Source organism: Cololabis saira, chromosome 10 (assembly GCF_033807715.1).
Source record: "Cololabis saira isolate AMF1-May2022 chromosome 10, fColSai1.1, whole genome shotgun sequence".
NCBI classification, from domain to species: domain Eukaryota; kingdom Metazoa; phylum Chordata; class Actinopteri; order Beloniformes; family Belonidae; genus Cololabis; species Cololabis saira.
Window position 1 is genome coordinate 6,237,372 of NC_084596.1, and position 22,814 is coordinate 6,260,185.

Consider the following 22,814-nt stretch of genomic DNA (forward strand, 5'->3'; position numbering starts at 1 on the left):
TGTCATTCATTCATCGTTCATGGTGGTGAAATGGAAAAATGGCATGTAGCTTAAAAAAAAGAAAGGCTCTTTGAAGGTTTCTTAACCAAAGTTAAATCACACATTCAATTCTTAAAGTTATTCTAAGAGGTGTGGACTGTTTGAGAGGCATTAATGTCTGGATAGTCTGTTCCTTGACTTTAATGCTTTACTGTTCTTCACTCGTGGGGTACTCCACTTCTTCTTGACCAAATGTGTATTTCTTTACGTGGTGTGTCTGACAGTCAGTTACTTCCCAAGTGGTTGGTTTTCGGAGACTGTGCAAACTTACAACTTACAGTGACATCTATATAAAGGCATTAAAATGTCCTCAGGTGTCAAATTCGTTTGACAACAGGCATAGTAAGTAAAGAAATTCAGCTGCTGAGGTTCATTCAGTAAGGCAGTGTTTCCCAACCCTGGACCTCAGGTCACACTGTGCTGCTCCTTGGATCAACACACCTGATTCAAATTAACAGTCATCATGAGCTTGTCATCAAGGTCTGGACAGCTCTGACACAGCTACTTGTATAAGGGTGTGCTGAAAGCAGGAAATAAACAAACAGTGTAAGATAGGTGTGAGCATATGATGCCCAATAGTAGCATCTGAGACACACAGGACAGTGTGCCCCAAGGTTGGGGAAGGAATACAACTGAAAATCTTTCTGTTTTGAAATTAGTATCTGAACTCAGTATTGCATTGAACAATTTTAAACATTGCCACCCTAGATGGGACTCAAACCCACAATCCCTGGCTTAGGAGGCCAGTGCCTTATCCATTAGGCCACTAAGGCTCTGGCAATCCTGTTTAACTGCTACTGATCCAAATGCTGCTCCTCCACATATAAACAACTTTTTTTGTGAATAAAGATCACCTGTCTTGAAGAAAGGAAGAACCTGGGTTATTTTACCTAGTTTGACAAGCAGATGTGGTGTTTCAGAGAAACCATACGATCGCCTTCCACTGCATAAGCAGCCAATGGGTATGTGTCAGTGAGTTGTGACTGCTCAATTACTTTGACAACTCTTGTGGACTCCAACTTGAATCATCTAAAATGCTCAGAGTACCATGCACTTTGCAGTTTCACTACAAACACTAAGGTGTCATGAACAATGATGATCTGTAATATTTCAGCAAAGTCAGGCAATCCAGCAGTGGAGCCATATGCCAACATCATGCCAACACTGTAACTGGTGCCCTGAAATTCTGCCTGGTTGGACAAATTAACACCTGTCTCTTCTGGAAATTTCTGTGATAGAAATTCCTGTACATTCTCATTGACAACTTCTAATGGAACTCTTGACATCTTTGATACAGACACGGCAGGCTTTTTCACAACTGAAGAATGGAGATGGCATGCGATCATGGACTGGTGTTTGTTTGCCATAGACTTTAAAATGTTACTAAAGCAACTAGTCTGTCTTACAATCTTCTTAAAGAAGCGGTGCTTTCCTTCAAACCTCATTGTCCATAAGGACACTAGTGGGCCAAATGATTTAATGAGCTGGGGATAGTGCTCTACAAAATGGTGTTTTGGGATCAGGTTTGCTTGTGGAAGAACACTGCTAAATCTATGTTTGTGCTCAGAAATCAGGCTATCGAGGAAACCAATGCTTTCATCTGTGTGAGTAGGTGACATAACCAGCTCAACAAGATCTTTGAGTGTCATCAACAACTGCCATGCTTGTTCTTCTCAAGTAGCCTCAATAAGCACCAATTCTCAGTTGCATTGCCACCAATGGTTTTACGGGAGGCAAAGGTTGGAGGTATAGCTTGAGGACAATTTGTCCTGTCTTTCCACTTGTATGGAAACTGTTTGATTATTCTATTGAGCTCTTCAAGAGAGAAATATTTTTTCTTTATCAATATATCTAAACACAATGCCAGTTCTAAAGGTACAATACCCTCAAGTAAATCATGTAGTACATCAGGTGGGTAACCTGTTGTCACATGAAAATGATTTAATCTTTCAGTAATTGTACACTGTCTTTTAACTCCACGACTATGAGTGTTACCAGAGAATGCTGCTTCAATGTCCAACTTGTGATGCTCTTTTGTTCTACCTGAGAATGCTCCTGTCCTGACCTCAAAATCCTGAAACTGGGATCTCTCTCCTACACAAAATCTGCAAATGTGTGACCCACTGAAACTTTCAATAAACCCCCCAACTGAGTGGGCACCAAGGTTATCCGCAATCACAGAAAATACAGTGCCCTTTATTATTTTTCCTAAACAGGGCACAAAAAGACCATCTTCTTCAAGTCTTTTCAAATCACTTAACAATGGATCTAGCACTTGTTGATAACCAAATTTCTTAATGTCGTCTGCCTTGCACAAAACAGATAAATAGATTAGGGGTGTAACAATATATCGTGCCACGAAATTTCGCGATACAAAAAAGTCACAATACGTGTCGTGGAGGTGAAAAAGTGTATCGCGATATTGTGTTATTAATATTAATCTATTGTGTTGACTAGAAACACGCATCCGACCGCGACCGCACCTCGACCCGCGGACCAAAATCTTACTCCGCTCAGAAAAAACTAGTCCCGTTTTGTGGTCCCGTTTTGAGCTCTGAAATTTTACTTATGTAAGTCTGGTGTAGAGTTAAACCTTACCTTATTAAATTAAACCTTTTTCGGGTCGTGTGTAGGATAAACACGGGGAAACTTCTGCTGAGCTCCAGTGTACTTTAATGTCCGCTCAACAGCGTAGGATTTTAGAGCGTCAACACAGCACCTAGTGCTGTATCACTCCGCCCAATCTAAAACATACTAACAACTACAGATAAACTGACTAGTGTCATTATAGTCCCTGATTTAGGCTACATCAGAATATAAAGAATATATTTATAAAATAATGAACCCTGAATTACCAAAATAACCTTCTTAACAAAAATAAATCTCCTCTTACACTTATAAGGTGAGCATGAATCAATCTTTTTTTATGATGTAAAATCGTATGTATTTATTTACTTTTATTTATTTATTTAATTTTAGTTGTTAAATTACAGTCAAATCATACATGAGAGAAACTATTCAGTTTGTGGCAAAATATTTTTACTTGTATGAAACTGAAGATCATAATGCAAACCTGACATTTACTTTTAGTTCAGTTTGTGGAAAATGGTTGGCCTGGCTTTCTCTTTAAAACTTAAACAGTTATAAAGCATTACAAACTGTAACAATAGGGCAAACTCACAGCATTGTTTTGTATTTTGTGTCTTTCAAATAAAAGACAATTTTTTTCCAGTCATATGTTCCTCATTCAAGGTTGTTGAAAAAATACTGCTATAATATCGTATCGTATCGTTATCGTGACCTCAGTATCGTGTATCGTACCGTATCGTGAGATTAGTGTATCGTTACACCCCTAAAATAGATAGATGATAATGTAGACCTCAATACAGATGGAATATCAGCAAACACCCAGTAAACACCTGTTACCTTGTGCTTCTTACGAGAGGTTCCTAACGGATTGCATATTTCAAAGTCATCACAGTAAAGTAGAAGTGAAAGCCTTAACTCTTCTCCACAAAGAAACGTGTTTTCCTTGATGTTGGTACCATCATGATAACTAGTGTACTGACATGAAGAACCACAATGTCTTACACTTTTCAAAACCTTCTCCTGGATGTCACTATTTTTCAGAACTTGTGACAAGGATTGCAAAATAGGTATATACTGAAAGGTCTTTCCTTCTTTGGCATCTAGTATATACTCAATGAATGGTAGAAAATTTACAAACAAATTACAAACAAACAAATCACTCGTCACGAGGAACATAAATTAAATTAGATTTTATTTAAAACTAATTTTTTTCCAAAAAATAAAAAATAATTTAAAATGATTATATTAATTATTAACAAATGAATGTGTGCTGGGGCAACGTTTCAACCGTGTCCGGTCTTCCTCAGGCCAAGCACCAAAAACAATGAACAACAAAGCTATCAGGCTTGAGCAGCTTTTCACGTCCTTCACCGTCTCTGACTTGAGCACAAATGAAGGAGAGAAGGTTCCTCTCCTTATAGAACCTCTGCTCCTATTTTATATTTATCGCCTGTTTTATTTTTAACTTCCAAAACCTTATTGCACCTGCAAGGTTTTTAATAAAAACATGGGGTTTTCATTTTTAATGCCTAAGAATTGGAATTTTAAGAAATTATGAATGAATTATTTTTATTTGTTAATCGAAATGTCCCTTAAAATGTTTTAATCTAAATCCATGAATTTGAAACCTGTTCACAGTTTTACTGTTACACCCCTACAAAAAATAAAATTGTGGTTAGTATTAGAAAATAAAACTGGAATCACAAAAATAGATTTGGGATTAGGGTTAGTGCAGCGACAGAGCAGCAGGAAGATATAAATAGAGCAGGAGGAGCTTACATTAACATATTATTATATTATTATATTCATTCTGTTCTCGCTCCTCGGACAGTGCAGACGTGCTTCACAGCTCTGAGCCAGTGTTTCTGTGTCTTTGCCTGAAGAATGAACGAGTTGAAACGTTGCATGGAGGCACACATTTATTTGAGTTGACACACATTTGTTTTATTGATTATGAATCACTTTTTTCATTTTCCTAATTATTCTTTCATTATATAAAGAAATCATGATAGTGATGAATGACAACCATCCTTGGGAGCTGCCCGGACAGACCGGACACCTCCTGTCTTTGGGGGACAGGTTCCTTTTCCTAACCCTAACCTTAATCCCATTCGTCTAAAATTCAAGTCTTACATTTATTTTATTTAAAAACAGGGTTAAAAAGATTTTAATTTTAAAATAGGTATGGCATTAATTTTTTTTTAATTAGTCTTATTTAAAAAACAAGGTCAAAAGTTCTTTATTTTGAAATAAGTAATTAAAATAAACATTACATTAATTTTTATTAAAAACAAGGTTAAAAGGTTTAAAATAATAAAATAACTATTATATTCCATTGAGTATTGAAGGGGTTAAGACAGTAAATCATTTATGTGTAAAGTTGCTGGTAAAACAGCCGGTAAAGACGGTTAAAAACAGAGGGTATAAAGGCGGAGCCACCAGGAGGCTCATTCAGTGTTGCCAACTTAGCGACTTTGTTGCTAGATTTAGCGACTTTTCAGACCCCTATAGTGACTTTTTTTCAAAAAAGCGACTAGCGACAAATCTAGCGACTTTTTCTGGTGTATTGGAGACTTATCTGGTGGGCAGATTAGAGCAGAGAGGAGACCCTCACCACTCCGCGTCCAGACTGCAAATGAAATGCGCTTGCGTAAAGCCGCCGCTGGCTTGCAGAGCGGGATGTAAATGTAAACATTTCTTTTTTCTTTTGGGTCACTTTGCCGGTCCCAAGCCCGGATAAAGGAGGAGGGTTGGTTGTAGAGCTAGCAATTTCACCCTACATAACAATCTTTTGATTAAATTTGCTGTTATAACATTTAACAATACAGGACAAAACTGATGTGTGTAATGTGGATCTAGACAAAGCATTCAAATCATTAAATGTTGTTAATGTTGACATTATTTGTGTACATTTGTAGTTCTAAACATATTTAGGGTGTTTTTTACTCACTTTTGTCTCTCCCACGACGTTATTCCTCTCTCCTACAGCGTCCATTACAGTTATATGCAAATTGCCAATAATGCAAATTAGGCGATGACTTTATTTAGCGACTTCTAGCGACTTTTGGGACAGCCAATAGCTACTTTCCTTACTGAGGAGTTGGCAACACTTCTGCTTCTGGCATTCAGAGCGACAACATCTCTCTCCCCAGAAACCTGTTCACAGTTTTACTGTTTCAAGCCTGAGGAAGACCCAGAGAGGGTCCAAACGTCTTCATTTGGAACACCTTCTTTAGTTGTTTTCGATTAAAAAACACCTTTTTGTTTATTTTATTTCCTAAAAAAATATTTGTATTTATTTTTCATTAAAGTGATTAGATTTTTTTCAAAACATCAAATAGAATATTTCTTCTTTTTGGAAAGCATTTTTTGTTATATTTATATTTTATTCATTGGTGATTTCATTTCAACATTTCTTACATACTGTGTAAATGGTAAAACCTTTGGTTTATTCCATTTGGCTTGTTTAAGTGTACCCAATGCAGCAGCTGAAATGGACTCTGTCCACTTTTTCTCACACAAAGTAGCAAATTGCTTGGCTAACTCTGCAACATCATGGCGATTTGCAATGATGGCATTGCACTGCACAATGCCTGCAACTTTGGCCAAACTGTGCCCCAATTTCAAAGCCAAGGATGGGGTTTTATATGAGTTGCTTTCCAACTCATAACCAGCAACTGCTCTGACTGCTTGTATGACCTGGGGAAAGTTACTAGCCATAACAAGGTCTTCTGTCTTCTGCTAAGAATGTCTCTTTCACTCCTTACTACTAAGGAAATGTCACCCTGATTCATTTCACAGGCAATCTTCCAAACAGCTTCATGAATTTGATCAGGTTTCGGTAAGTCCAGCACAATTGCAGGGATGCTGGTGGAAGGGGATGGAAGCTTGTTGGTTTCTCCTGTTTCTGCTGGAGAAGATGTTTGTAGAGCAGACAGGAACAGACAGTCTCATCCTGTATCGCCACATTTCCTGATCCGCTTGGAGACACCCCACACCACACCATGAGCCGGTGGAAAATGGCTTGGAACTGGCCTGCTGAAGGGTTGTTATTCCAGCCCCCTGAGAAACACACACACACACACACACACACACACACACACACACACACACACACACACACACACACACACACAGGACTTTCACATAAATTACCTTTTTAGTCTGACTTTTGTTTGAAAAAAATAGAAATACATGAATGTCAATCTGTTGATGTAATGACAACACAGTTACCATGGTGACATGCATGTATGAATACAGACATCAAACCATTGAAAAACCGGTGAAAAACTAAAATTTAAATCCCTACCTGATGCCCTGATGGAATTGAAAAGGAGCTCCAAGTGATCTTGGCTAAAGCGGTAGGTGCAGATGTACCGCTGTCGCTGAAGCTGTTCCGGAATCATCAACATCAGGGTGTCAATGTTGATGATGAATCCCAAGACAGATAGGTACCTTCACAAGAAATAGTTTTGTCAGTATTATCAGGTCAGAGCAAAATAACCATAAGACAGCACTAAATGACTTTGTTCATTTACAGATAATAAAGCAACAAGGAACAATAGTGTAACAACAGTAAAACAGAAAACAAAAGAACACTGCTATACATACCATTATGACACCACTAAAAACGGAAAACACTGAAGTCCAACAGAAACAAAACAGGAGACTGTAAAAACATCAGAACCAGAGAACAGAGCATCATATGAACGTATGATGCGGAACAAGAGAACAGAATAGGACTGGGTGATATATCCATAATATGTCAATATTGTTTGAAAGCACTAATTGTCATCTATATAATATTCTCTCAAAGGTTTTTGGTCAAAATGTGTTTGATTTAGTTTTTATTTGTTTGTAATCTTTATTTAAACTTGACAGTGCACTGAGGCGAGCCTCATTTATGGTTCTGATTTTATTCATATCACCCAGCCTAGAACAGAACATCAGATGAACGTGATGTCAGCAACATATGAACTTTTCATGCAAACAAATGCTTGAATATTTCCTAAAACCTCTTTGATCGGTGAAGGGGTGTGCCATTTGTCATGACCAAACTCATCAGATAGTCCCTGCCTTTCACCAAGAACTGCACTGTCTCTGCCCAGTTGAAAAGACCCAGGGGGGCTTTGAACAGTTTGGCATGGGGGTTGCGGCTGTTCAGGACGTCGAAAAGCCTGTCAATTATCTAAAAGCAAAGAGTCTGCATTAACAGAAAATAAGTGCCTGTGGCTATAATAACCAGACAACGAATGGTGTAGAACAAGCAGGACGAAAGCAGTCGGGAAAACATTAGCTAGCCTCCTGTGTGTTAGATTCTTTTCTTTTTTTTTTCTTAAATATAATAATACAGACTCTCCTTTCACACACCTGACTGGCTGCAGCAGTCCCGGTCAACATAGATGACCTCAGGTTCTGCTTGGCCAGCATTCTTGTAACGGGTGACGATGCCTTGGCACAACTCCTCCAACCCTGCACCTTCACCCGTCGTAAGAACGGAGTTCAGAACCTGGCCAAACTCGTTGCCGATGTTAGTCATCCAGGCAGCACTGTCCCCGATCCCACCAGCCAGCTTCTTGGTGATCTGTAAAACAAACAATACACATTTCCTGTTGTGTTGCAATAATTCATGTTCCATTTTCTATAATTTTTACTGTTGAATCCCTTACTTTCTTTGCTGAATCCATTTTTAGAATTCTACCATAGGTAGAAGTGATCACTCCCTTCATCTCATCCAGATGGCTGAGGATGTCGTTGGAGTGGACTGTCTCAAACCACTGGGCAAGAGGAAGGGGCCTGAAGGGTGGTGGAGGACGATGGACAGCTGCTGAAGGGACGAAGGTAGCCATCTTCATATGGCGCTCACAGTCAGAGAGGTAGCGGATCGCTTGGCGTGCCCACTCCTCGCTGTGTGCCTCCTCTACCACTGACTGGAGGTAGGAGGAACTGTTGCCGTTGGTCCTCAGCTTCAGGAAAGTCATACATTTCCTGTCCAGAGCCAGCTGTGTCGTGAGGACGGCGGGGAACAGGCTCCTGTGTCCCACATCCAGCTGGGAGAGCATCTCCTGGCTCCATGGGCAGACTGGCTGGGAGCACTTGCTGCAACGTGGATAGTCCCCTCCCACTAGGTAGTAGCGTCTATCACCTCCCTGACCTTCCTGTAGATCCCAGAGCTGTTCATTCTCCGGGAACATTGTGGGCACTTCAGTGGAAACCCCCACATCCTCATTGGTGCCCAGATGAACATCCTCTGCCGGTAGTACCACCCAGGCTGAGGGGGAGATGGTTTGGGCTCCAGTGGGGGGTGAAACCAGCATGCCTTGAGCCTTTTTTTTAGCTGGCCTGTAGGCTCATGGAGTGATTTGGCGATCCATACCTGATCGGCTTCCTGGATGACCTTCCTGAACTGCTCAGGAAGAAAGCCTTTCCAGTTGGTTTCAGGTGCTTTAAATGGACCTGAAGTGTGGTGTGATGTAGTAGGAGGGAGCAGAGATGGGGATGGTGATGGTGACGCTATTGATGGTGATGGTGATGTGATTGATGGTGATGGGGATGTTATTGATGGTGATGGGGATGTGATTGATGGTGATGGTGATGTGATTGATGGTGATGGGGATGTTATTGATGGTGATGTGATTGATGGTGATGGTGATGTTATTGATGGTGATGCCATTGATGGTGATGTTATTGATGGTGATGTTATTGATGGTGATGATTTTGATGATGATGGTAAGGATTTTGATGGTGTGAGGAATGCTGCATAGTGAGCTGTGATTAAATAGCCCAACGGTACCCTGAACCTTGGCACCACAGGTGTCACACTTCTCCTCCGTATGAAAGTCAGAGAGGTGCTCTGTGAACCTTTCTCCCTCCACAAGCTCGCTGCACTTAAAGCACTTTATTCTCTGCTCTGCCACCAATGCTCCTGCCTCTGTGTCTCTTCTCTCTGCTTCCGTGTCTCCTCTCTCTGCTTCTGTGTCTCCTCTCGCTGCCTCTGTGTCTCCTCTCTCTGCCTCTGTGTCTCCTCTCCTTGTCTCCCTGTCTCCTTTCTCTGCTTCTGTGTCTCCTCGCACTACCACTGTGCTGACTTGGAGTCGCCCTGCCTGTGTCTCAGCTTCTCCTGCCTCACCGGAACCAGCGCCTGATGACAGTTCTGCTGACTAGGGGGGGGCGGGGGGGGGGGGGGGGGGGGGGGGGGGGGGGGGAATTCAAAAAGAGGGCTGTGCTACATGCAATTGAGAATCTTACACTACTAGTTTTCTCCAGAATTGTGCAGATATTGATCAATAAATAAATAAATAAATACACATGCTACAGTGACTCATCATGACTAAATAATTTCACTTACCTTATGGAACCCACAGGAGCATGACTTAGTAAATAATTGTACTTACCTCATGGAACCCACAGGAGCATGACTTAGTAAATAATTGTACTTACCTCATGGAACCCACAGGAGCATGACTTAGTAAATAATTGTACTTACCTCATGGAACCCGAACCCACAGGAGCATGACTTAGTAAATAATTTCACTTACTTTATGGAACCCACAGGAGCACTGAAGGCTTCTGCCAAACAGATCTTTTGTATGGCTCTGCAGGGGGCAAGCATCTATTCTTTGCAAGGCACTCTTCCATTTTTTGGCCCTTGGCCGTTTGCCAGTTGAAAAATGGAACTGGCCCTGGGCATACTTCACGCAGATGTCCCTCCAGTAAGCATCTGGCTTTCCTGTCTTAGTCATCTGCAAACATATAATAAATGTATATATATAAAACAGGATAATATCAAGCTATGAGCTGTACAGACAGAGCAGAGGAAACTATCTATGGGTGTATGGATGTATGTAGATGATTAGATTAGATTAAACTTTGTCATTGCACATGTCAAAAGTACAGTGCAACGGAATGCAGTTAGCATCTAACCAGAAGTGCTTATGCAGTGAAATTAAACACATACATACACACACATATATACACATATATATATATATATATATATATATATATATATATATATATATATATGTATATATATATATATGTATATATATGTATATGTATATATGTATATATATGTATATGTATATATGTATATATATGTATGTATGTATATATGTATGTATGTATATATATATATATATATATATATATGCATGTATGTATGCATGTATGCATGTATGCATGTATGTATGTGTATGTATGTATATATATATATGTATATATATATATATATATATATATATATATATATATATATATATATATATATATATATATATATATATATATATATATATATATATATATATATATATATGTATGTATATATATGGCGCATATATATATATATGTATGTATATATGTGGCGCAAAGGATAACGCGTCTGAGTACGGATCAGAAGATTCTAGGTTCAACTCCTGGCTAGCTCAAAAAATCCTAATCTTTAATACTCTCCCAGTCACAACCTTGGTAGTGTACACGTTTCTTCTTCTGTCTCATTTACTTGTTTACTTGCTTTGTTCATTTCTCTCTGTGTATGCCCGGAAATGTACACTTTAAAGGTGCCGCAGGATAGGCCGTCTTCCATAATGTTTCCAAAGCTGCCCCGGCTCATGCATTATGTTTGTCTTTCATGGGACCTCTTTTATTCATTCTCTTCCTTCCTCATATCTCATTCGAAGCAAATGCCCTTACCTGACGACAGGGGCGGCACACCTCCGTAAACTCTTCTTCCAACCTCACACTGTGTTCACTGACATGACTGCAGAAACCGAGCACATATCTAAAGCTGGGTACACATACCCTTTCAAGCTGTGATCGTATAGTGGTGAGTACTCTGCGTTGTGGCCGCACCAACCCCGGTTCGAATCCGGGTCACAGTCCCCCTGTGGCAGCAAGAGTGCTTCTCAAATTTTTGGAAAAAGAAAGAAAAGGTGCCACGGACACAGCAAAATCCACTAGGGTGTTTGGATCAGATTTTCACACCATTCACACCTCAATTGATTGCGGTGGAGAGGGGGGGTGCTACGGCCCGGACACTTAGCCAAGGACAATGGACTCTGCCAGTGGTAAGGACCCGGCAAGCGGCGCATAAGGGAGACAATAATTCAATTAAAATGTTTCCTTTTCCCCGTTTCAGGCCTTGGTAGAAGAATACACAAGTCATGGAGCTGTCAACATGCATCCTCCTTCGAAAGCTCAGTTGGTAGAGCGGACGACTGTAGAACCAGTAAAACAGGTATCCTTAGGTCGCTGGTTCAACTCCGGCTCGAAGGACTGTCATTACTTTTCATCTTCCCAGAGCGGGACTCTATTTCATCCCTGTACTCGGCTATGGCTTTGGCCACTGCCATCTACTTTGGTTGGGACATCTGAGTTGTTACACCACGTGTGTTTCCACATGTTACAAGCAAAAAGGGCTAGTGGCGCAATGGATAACGCGTCTGAGTACGGATCAGAAGATTCTAGGTTCAACTCCTGGCTAGCTCAAAAAATCCTAATCTTTAATACTCTCCCAGTCACAACCTTTGTAGTGTGCACGTTTTTCTTCTGTCTCATTTACTTATTTACTTGCTTTTTTCATTTGTCTCTGTGTATGCCCGGAAATGTACACTTCAAAGGTGCCGCAGGATAGGCCGTCTTCCATAATGTTTCCAAAACTGCCCCGGCTCATGCATTATGTTTGTCTTTCATGGGACCTCTTTTATTCATTCTCTTCCTAGTCGGGGGCACCGGGGCAAAATAAGGACCGTTTGGTTCAGATTCTCGCAAATTTGCCAAATTTGGCACAGATGTTGTCCATGTGAGATTAATCTGAAGTGTTTAAACAAGTCTGTCCTTATGAAATTATAAAACTATCGGAATAGGCTTAATTAGGTCAGCTCAGAGAAGCTGACTGCTGCGTTTTGCACATCTTTACTATTGTTAACAGAAGTCACAGGACAGACCATTTCCTGCGGGTATTTAGGGGGGTTGTCCGCTCTGTCAAAACAGTTGACTATTGTGCAGTTGTCCAGTAGTTCCTGTTGTCCAGAGGGGGCCTCATTTGACCCCTTTGACCTTCGTGGTTCTTAAAGACTTTTACCCTGACTGCTGGTTATCACATGTTAACAGATGACAGGCCAGCTCTTCCTGAGTTTGGTCTGACCAAACAACTATCCCATTGTTAGTTGACCATCTGATGACAACAATAACCTCTTGACCATTTAAGGATTCTTAAAAGGATGTCTGTTGCTCTGCACACCACAGATAAGTTGTTAATTAACTGAAAAGTCATACGTATGACTTTTCAACAATCATCTGATCTGTTTCTCCATCTGTTTCTTCTAATTGTACATTGTGTACCGAATATGGTAAAGTTTCCTGTTTGAAATCTCAATAAAAGGGCAATGCACTGAGGGAATGTCGAAGCACTATCAGCAGCATTCACTAGAGAGTCTCCGTTGCTCTGAAGGCTGTGACTTTGCTTCCCTCTTGCAAGAGCGCATTTAAAAACTCATTTCCAAGTCTTTGGTGTTTTTCTTTGTTAGAAGCTGGGTTTGATGTTGATTAAGACCTAACATTTTTGGTGCCGAAAAAAACCCGGGACTCAAGATCTGAGACTCGGGAACGGCGTAGGACCGAAGAGGCCACCTGTCGACAGCCGTTACGACTTTAGGAACGGGGCTAGCAGGAGTTGGTCCTGCGCTGGTCCGGAGTCCGGTGACGAGTCCACGAACCGGGGAAGACACCTGAGACGGGTAAGACCTCCTCTTACTTAAATACTTAGAGTATTGAAGTATTTTTGTGTAAAATACGAGTGAAATTCTGTGTACACTGACTTGGTTGGTGAAAGAAGTGTTGGTCGAGGTCTGGGACCAATTTTTAAGTTCAGGGAACTTTTAAAAGACACTATTGCCTGGGGCTAGTGCAAAAGCCAACACTCACTCGGTCTAAGGACCGGCTTTAAGATCAGGGATTTTAAAGTACAGGATAACAAGAGGAGGGTTTCTATTTGGAAATGGTTTTTAATGGTTTGTTTAATGTTTGTCTTGTCTAAATGTTTCTTGTTTAAATGTTCAAGATTGAAACTGTCTATTGACAATATTGTGGTTTCTAAAAATATGAAGTAAAAGTTTCAATTGCCACTAAATAAACTAGCACTAAAAACCAAACTGTTAAAACAAAACGTATGAACTAGAAGAAAGTTAAAACAAAAGATCGCTAAAATAACAAATACGTGATTAAACTAAAATTTATAGTGAACCTAAAGAAAATATTCCAACAAACTCTTAGTTGACGGGACGTCCCTGAAAATAGGTAAATCAAAATATTGTGCGAAAAATATACAGGACTTAAAAGATAAAAAATAATTCAAGGCTAAAAGTAAAACTGACTGAACGTTCAAAATGGGACAAAAGTCCAGCAAAAAGGTACCACCAGACACACGGTTTATGATGCAACGTTTTCCTGAAAGTTGCAAACCTGTGAAAAAGTGGCAGAAGAAACATGGTTTTGATGGTAAATTTGACACTTCTAAACTGCTTGAAATAAAAAGAACATTGCAGCATGAAGAGAGGATAAGGAATGGCAAAGCGGGTGATAAAATACGAAAACAGTTGAAGAATGTTGAAGTGTGGATTGCACAAGCAAGACAAAGAGAAGCAGATCGTGAAGCGAAGAAAGAAAGAAAAATGTTGAAGAAAGAAAGCTATACTGCAGCTCTGATGAATATTAGACCAGATGAGGAGACGGGCGCACGCTCACGCAACGCTCAGCCGGATGATGTCCCAGTGCTGGCTCCGCCCCCACAACCCATCCCAGTGCTGGCCCCACCTCCACAACATGGCGCCTCACCTACAGTTGTAGTCCGCACACTAGAGGGAGCCACAACCCATGAAAGAAACGAGGTTTGGTCACCAGTACAGACCAGAAATCAGCGACAGATGAAGGGAAAAGACAGACTTTACCCTCTACTCACCGTCCCAAGTGGTTATGAAGACCCACCACCATATCCACCCGCTCAACTTCAACCTGGGCCACCACCATCCCAGCTCTACCCCTTAGTCCAGGTCGCAAACCCCCACTATGGTCTCGACAATGACCAGGACAGGACTCTGAGAGTTTTTCGCCCGTGGACTGAGACCGAATGCAGAGATGCCTGCAAAGGCCTGGGAGACCCCACTGCCACCCCCGGAAAATGGATAGAAAATTTCCGTCTACTCTGTGATTCATATGGACTAAATGGGATCGAGGTAGAAAGAGCTTTCAGAACCAGCTTGGGCCACAATTGGACGAGGGTTAAAGGAAATTTGAACCCGAGGGATAATCAAAATGACATTCTACAACCAGGAGATGCCCTCAGAGGACGGGTGGATGAAGTGATGAGACGAGTCCGCGATGCCTGGACTGCCGCCCCAGATTATGGTAAAATCAATACCACCGCCCAAAGGGAAGATGAAGATGTCCATATGTTCAGAGGAAGAATGGAAGAGATCTTCAAAGCCCACAGTGGGCTGGAGGAAGACCAGGATCCTGAAGGTGCTTACCAAAGACAACTACAGCAAAGCATCATGGCAGGCTTCCTCCCACGAATTTCAGGTTTCATCACCAAACACTGCGTCACCCATCGTACCCAGAACATGGCACAAATGATGGAGTGGGCTGCTCATGCTGAGTCAGTCCACAAGAAGAAAACTACCCCCACCACCCAAGTCCACGCCCTGGCCCAAGCTCTGGCAGCCCTGACCCATTCAGAGAAAGATCAGGAAGAAGAAGAAGGAGAAGAGGAAGTTCTTTACAAAGAAAATAAAAGATTCCCCAGGAAGTCTGATCGCCCCGGAGAAGGACGCTTAAGAAGACCAAGACGTGTTAATGGAAAATGCTTCAACTGCCACCAACTAGGCCACTACGCTAGAGACTGCCCTGAGCCTCCCAGGGGGAAGCGTCCACCACCACATAACCCGCATCACGGTGACCACCAAGAATGACGCCAAAAGAATTCAGTGGAGAAAAAAGGGGATGATGACAACGAGACCCCTATCCCTGTTGACATCCTTGACTTGACCCAATTGTGCTCTCTCAACTCATCAGATCCAAAGAAGCCATATTACACCCTAAGATTAGGCCCCTCAAGAAAAGCCATAAGGTTTTTGTGTGACTCCGGTGCCGACAAATCAGTTCTGAAAGACAAAGCTCCAGGAGTAGAGCCAGGAAAGAAGCTGATCACAGTAGTCGCCGCGGGGGGCCACACCTGTTTACTGAAATGGTCCAAACCAATTGATTTCGAAGACGAAGACGGAGATGTTAGTACAACTGAGTTTGTGCTAAGTCCACACTGTCCAGTAAACCTTCTAGGGAGAGATCTCCTATTGAAATTAAAGATCAGTCTAATCCCGACCGACGATGGGATAGAAGCTAGGAAAGCCACTGATGATCTAAGTAACGAGATCAACGTCCATGTGATCCAAGGGACTGGAGAACCAAAAAAGTTCTACACCTTGGACCCCATACCTGGGGGTCCCGGTTCAGTAGTAAGCGCCTTGGAGGGCAAAATCAGTACAGTAAAAGGTGAACATCAAACCAAGTGGCCTCTCCACGTCACCATGAGAGTTGGACCTGGAGACGAGCACAACCACAAGTTTGAACACTTGGGCCCCCAAACGCTCACAGTTAACCACTTGTTCACTAACACCGGTGGAGATGCATGGGTTACAGTCAGTATGCCCACCAAAGCAAGAACCCTCTGGTGTTTCTCCTCAAACACCACACCACACATCTCCCTCTCCAAAAAACCAGGGAGACGCTGGAAAGACCTAGGCCAAATAGCATTCACATTTAAGAGCATGCCAGAAAAGAAATGGACACAAACTGGACCAAAAACTGCTGAATATGAGTCCAAAGAATATGGCCTAGTAAAGAGAACAGCCCTCAGCTGGACCACTGTGGCACAGACGAAGACTCATTTGACAGAATGACATCAGAATCTCATCTGCCATACTGCAGAAGATTTCCCTGGTGTCCCAGCCACCTTGTGGTCAGCATCAAAGACCGATGTAGGACTGATGACTACAGCCAAGGAAGTAGTCATCATACCTAAGACCTCTCATAGACCTAGACTAAAACAATATCCATTAAAACCAGATGCAATTGAAGGAATAAGACCAGTAATTGAAGATATGGTGAAAGCGGGTGTGCTAGTTGAAGATCCCACATGTGAGTGCAATACCCCCATCTTTCCGGTCAAGAAGGCTGAAACTGGAACATGGAGACTAGTCCATGACCTCAGACATGTCAACACTGCTGTCCAATCAAGGGCCCCCTGTGTACCAGACCCATACACGTTGCTGAACGAGCTAAAACCCCAGCAAGAGTATTTTACTGTGGTAGACCTCAGCAACGCCTTCTTCTCCATCCCGCTGAACCGACAGGCCCGCCACTGGTTCGGCTTCACGTTTGAAGGCCACAAATACACATATACCCGTCTTCCCCAAGGTTTTTGTGATAGCCCAACAATCTTTTCTCAGGAGATAATGGCATGTCTGAGTACACATCAACATTCACCAATGACCCAGATTCTGGTGTATGTAGATGACATTCTAATAGCCAGTCCAACAGAAGAAGAATGCAAAGAAGAAACAATTGCTCTGCTCAAGCACCTGGAGGAAACTGGAAACAAAGCCTCATTAAAGAAACTCCAATTCTGCCAGAAGGAAGTGGTTTTCCTTGGACACAATGTCTCTCAAGCAGGAAAGAGCCTGACTGAGAACAGGAGGGAAGCCATCAGAAATTGTCCAAAACCCACTAACAAAAAACAGATGATGGCATTCCTAGGATTAACCAATTATTGCAGAAGTTGGATCCCAAACTTTGCAGAGCTCACACAACCACTGTTGGATCTCATCTACACCATGGAAATGTCAATGAAAGACCCAATTCCATGGACCCCAGAAGGCACCCAAGCATTTGAGGAGGTGAAAACTGTGATTCTGAACTCTGGAGTTCTGGCCCTACCAAACTACAACAAGGCATTCATCCAGACAGTAGACTGTAAAGGTATATTCATGACCTCAGTGCTACTACAGACATTTGGGGACAAACTAAGGCCAGTAGCGTTCTACTCCAAAAGGTTGGACCCAGTAGCAGCTGCACTGCCTTCTTGTGTTAGAGCAGTGTGCGCAGCTGCATTGGCCATCCAGACCTCAGCTGAACTGGTGTTGTTTCACCCCCTCACCCTAAAAGTGCCACATGCTGTTGATATGCTAATCACCAGCACTAAAATGTCATTCATGTCGCCTGCCAGACACTTGTCAATTACTGCAACACTGCTATCCCAACCACACCTGACGTTGCAGAGATGCAACACTCTGAATCCAGCCACACTTCTCCCCACAGAAGACAACGGCGACCCGCACCACTGTGTGGAAAGAACAGACAGCTGTTGCAAACCAAGACCTGACCTACTAGACATGCCCATCCCAGACAGCACATATGTCTATGTAGATGGATCAGCCTCAAAATCACCTGAAGGAAAGAACCAAGTCGGTTATGCAGTAGTCACGGATGACGAAGTTCTGCATGCTGAAAAACTGCCATCCAATCAATCAGCTCAATCTGCAGAAATCCAAGCCTTGACAAAAGCCTGTCAACTGTTTGAAGGAGAAATAGTCACAATATTCACAGACAGCCAATATGCACACTCGGTCCTCCATGTATTCTCCGCCCAATGGAACCGGCGAGGAATGAAGACATCCACAGGGAAACCAGTGGAACATGCAGCCTTATTGAAAGAACTCCTCAAATCAGTACTGCTCCCCAAAGAAATAGCAGTATGCAAATGCAAGGCTCACACCAAAGGAATCGACAGAATCACCAAAGGAAACGCTAAAGCAGATGAAGCGGCCAAAGCAGCAGCTCAAAAAACCGCAACTGACATCATGACCAACACACAAATGGACACCATTCCAACTCAAATTTTGATTGACATGCAAAACAATGCTCCGCAAAGAGAGAAAGACATTTGGCTAAATGAGGGTGCTACTGTAACTCTAGAAGGCCTCTATGTAGTGCAAAATAAACCTGTACTCCCAAAAAATCTGTTCCCCCTGGTGGCTAAATTGAGCCATGGGAAATCCCATGTCTCAACAGGAGGGATGCAAAGTATGGTACATGAAATATTCCATACATCACCAGGTCTAAATACCTACTTTAAAAAATTTTGTAGGCTGCCTAACTTGTTGCAGGCACAACACGCAAGGCAATGTAAGACCTAAAAGAGGTCAGTGTCCCCAAGGGACCTATCCATTTGAAGTTATCCATATGGATTTCATTGAGCTGTCCAGAAGTGGGCAATACAAGTATTGCCTAGTGTTAATTGACTCATTATCCAAATGGGTTGAAATAGTCCCGGCCAAAACAGCTGACGCACTCACAGTAGCTAAAGCCATTTGCAAACACATAATTCCAGAACATGGCATTCCAAGATTAATTTGGAGTGATAATGGTGCACATTTTGTGAACACTGTAGTCCAAAACATGGCTAAACACCTAGGTATCAATCTAAAGAACCACTGTGCCTATCACCCACAAAGTGCAGGCCTAGTGGAACGAACTAATGGCACTGTTAAGCTAAGGCTCAGAAAAACCATGGAAGAAACTGGAAAACCATGGCCTGAATGCCTGCCATTAGTCAAAATGTACATGAGAATCGTTCCAAACCCATCAGGCCTCACACCCTTTGAGGTAGTGCATGGTCGCCCGTTCCAACTCCCCCTATGGGAGGGAGAGCCGTGGCAAGAGAAAACCGAAGAGGCAGATCCACTTTCGATGTGGATGAGTAAATTGTTTGCTGAGAAAGATGTTCAAAGTTCCTGTAAGCTGCCGCTTTCTCCTCTCCCTTCTACGCAGGAATTGCTGAAACCAGGTGACCAGATCCTGGTTCGAGTGGTGAAACGAAAGACGTGGTCATCACCCCGATGGGACGGCCCTTTTGTCGTCCAGATCACGACCCCGACAGCAGTAAAGATTGCTGAACGATCTACGTGGGTTCACCAGTCGCAGTGCAAACTAGTAAAAAACTTTCCAGACCCTGAGTAGGCCGGAAGTCGGACGGTATCAAAACCTTTGTCCGCCGAAGAACTCATCTGACGCCTACTCGCCAGCCACGGGTCGTGCCCCCTTGCACTGCCATCATGAGAATTCCACTCATCATCATGGCCATTGTGGTCCTCTTGACCACAATCTGGCTCCTGGTGGAGAAGAATGAAGAGGAGCCCCGAGAGAAGAGATCAATAGCGGCCATACCAATCCGCAAGTGGTATGAAGTCAAACAACCCAAGGCTCGGTTTGAAATGAACATGTGGTACAATTTTGCTGGGTTTATAGCTAAGGAACAGAACATGTCTAATTGCTATGTGTGTAGCCGAATGCCTTTGTCAGCAGGTAGCCCACCAGTACACCCCATTCCCATAGACCCACGCAATGGTTCGTACTACCCTGATATATTGAAATCCAGGTACAGCTCAGGCTATTTGCTAAATTACGTTAAAGGATTCAACAGCACGGCCCCAGCTAATAAAGGCCGTGGGTTTAGCCATCTCCTATCATACGATTGGTCTTCCCCAATCATGATACAGGAAATACCGTTCCCACAACACCTTAAAGCAGTCTGTTACAGCAACGAAATAGATTTTGGGAAACCCACATTCGTAGGAGAAGTCCCAATCTCTAAGTGCTCCATTAATCTAGCCGCTTGCGGCCGGAACACAGCTGACCCGACCAAATTTGACAAAACATTTTTGCCCACGAATGCCACTTGTACTGTGTTGTGCGTCGCCCATGTGAAATCTGGACTTATAAATGTATGAATATTTTGTGATTATGAGGACCTGTAAAACCAGACTTTGCCCCTTCTTCCTGAAGTCCTGCGACCCCCTGCTGCTAACTCCTGGTTATCTCGGCCTGGGTCGAGATAGTCCGTTTACGACCCCCACGGCATGGCCGGAGATCAAAACAAGGACCCAGCAGGGTTTCTGCCAGGGAAAACAGACTTCCTTGGGGTTTTATGACACCTAAGCAGGGGTCGGGATGCAGCGGAGCCCTAAAACCAGACCTCAAAATGGTACTGCTTCTTTGAACCCCCCCCCTTTTCCGCTTTAATGTGCCTCATAAAATGGCGCCGTTGCCTGAACTACAACCCCCAGCATGCCTTGCGGGGGGGGGGTGGCGCCTACAAGCGCGCGCATCCAATCGCAATGAGGCACCGATGACGTCACTGCAGCGCGCGTAGGATCAAAACCCCTGCCGCTGCTTCTTTTTCACTCTTTTTTTTTCCGATCACCCTCTCATCCGAGCTGGATCGTTTGGCTCTGGGCCAAGATCCCATCTCCCTTTCTCCCCCCGGCTGGGGGGAGGTGTAAGGCCCCATCGGGCCGCTCCGGTGGACCTGCAGCCCGTTGAAGCCGCGGTGCACGGAGCCGCCCCCATCAGCTCCCGGTCTCAACTTTTCATCCAGAGTCCTGCTTCACGTGTCCCCGGTCCCTGGGAGCTGGAAAGGGGGGGGATGCCGCTTCGAAGCTCGGCCCCGGCCCAGGGTGAGACCCGTTCTTCTTTCCTAACCTCTCTCTCTGCTCTTAAACTTCACCTGAAAGGACCTGTGGACAGCCTGCCCCGCGCAGAACCGAGACGCATCCCGCTGCCCGTCCCGGGGCCACGCGCTCAGGCCGACGGGCACCAGCACTCAGAAGAAGTAGACTGGCCCCGCGCGCCCCCGAGACGACGTGATAGCCTCCGGACCGGAGCTGGAGCGCCGGCTGCTTCAGCTGTACCCCCGTCCTCTCGTGATTCCAGAGTCAGGAGGAGGAGCGGGAGAGGCGGGAGGACTCTCTGGGATCGGACTCCGACCAAAGACCCGGCAGGAACCCCTGATCGGCACCCGGAGACCCGAGGAGGCGTGAGGTTTTGAGACCTGGGTGTATGAGTTTAACTGGGAGTGTTACAGAGCTAAATCTGTGTTCAGAGCTGAGATTACACCACCATCATTATAAGGACTGTTTTCATTAATTTGTAGTCACTACTTTCTGCTAGTCATTCACGTTTTAAAGCGCTGTTTTCTGCAGTTGATCACGGTTTAACACCGGGATCACCATCCGTGCTAATTACACGTGGCCAAGAGGGCGCGTCCATCTTTAAAAGACCACAGGAACCCTGTTTGAACTGTAGATGTTCTGTATCTTCGTTATTATTGCTTGATTTCTTTTCGTTTTCATTCCATGCATTTAACGTTTATGTTTCATTTTATTGATTGTTGTTTTTCTTGTTAGTTAATGGTTTTATAATAATGTCGTGTGCCATCAGATTTATTCGGGTACTTATTTACATCTCTTTTGATACCCGTATGTAAATAAACTCTGATTGATTTCTTTATGAGTGGTTGTGTTATTTCATGCAAGATTTGGTCACAAATTGATTTGTTTAAGCAGAGCCTAGTGTTCGGACATCACGCCTTCACTGTTATTCTGTAAGATTTGCTGTTCTGCAGGATAATTCAAATCATAATGAGACTGATTTTCTGCTGTTAGTTATCGAATCCCACCGGAAGTAAGGCCCCGGCGGTGGTGCCCCTACGAGAATTATCATTTTTGATAATACAATTTGATAAATAGTCAACTTTATTAATTATTAATAATTCTTTAATAGAATTATCATTAGCCTTGATAACTGGACAGCCAAGCTACCTATGAGTTGCACAGCATAAATGGTGCCCCGTGTGAGGCTCTCTCGAAACGATATTTGTGACCAGTTTGTATGAAATAACAGAACATTAATTTTGATCGGGAAAGAAAATATTTTTATTTTTCTTCCCCCCTCATTATCTGATTCCTACGGTTATTTTAAAACCTCCCGGTTCTAATGGCAACCTCGCCTCACTAAGGGTTGGTTGCTTTGTTAAGTTCTTTAATTTTATTAATTTGAGCTTTTATTTTTCATCACACGATTATTAATCTTGTGATTGATTTCCTCTGCAACCTTACTTCACTGAAGGTAATGCTACTGCTTCACTGAAGGTAATGGTTGGGTTTGCTTTAAGTTCTGTTAATTTTATTAACCTGAACTTTTTCTACCACTCAATTTTTGTGAATCTGTTTGAGTAATTTCCTTTTGCAACCAGGTTCCATGGAAACTAATGGTTGGCTCGCTGTAAGTTCCTG

The 22,814-nt window shown here is 43.0% G+C and overlaps 1 protein-coding gene and 3 non-coding genes across 4 annotated transcripts in view; 3 read left to right on the forward strand and 1 right to left on the reverse strand.

The window, feature by feature from the left end:
* Nucleotides 1-22,814, forward strand: part of LOC133452321 (NLR family CARD domain-containing protein 3-like) — a 674,416-nt gene that overhangs the window by 594,306 nt on the left and 57,296 nt on the right. The window lies entirely within an intron of this gene.
* trnar-ccu (transfer RNA arginine (anticodon CCU)) lies at nt 740-812 on the reverse strand. The gene has a single exon. It is a non-coding gene; the product is annotated as a tRNA-Arg (tRNA).
* On the forward strand, nt 11,816-11,904 carry trnay-gua (transfer RNA tyrosine (anticodon GUA)). Its single transcript is given in 2 exon segments — nt 11,816-11,852; nt 11,869-11,904. It is a non-coding gene; the product is annotated as a tRNA-Tyr (tRNA).
* On the forward strand, nt 12,045-12,117 carry trnar-acg (transfer RNA arginine (anticodon ACG)). The gene has a single exon. It is a non-coding gene; the product is annotated as a tRNA-Arg (tRNA).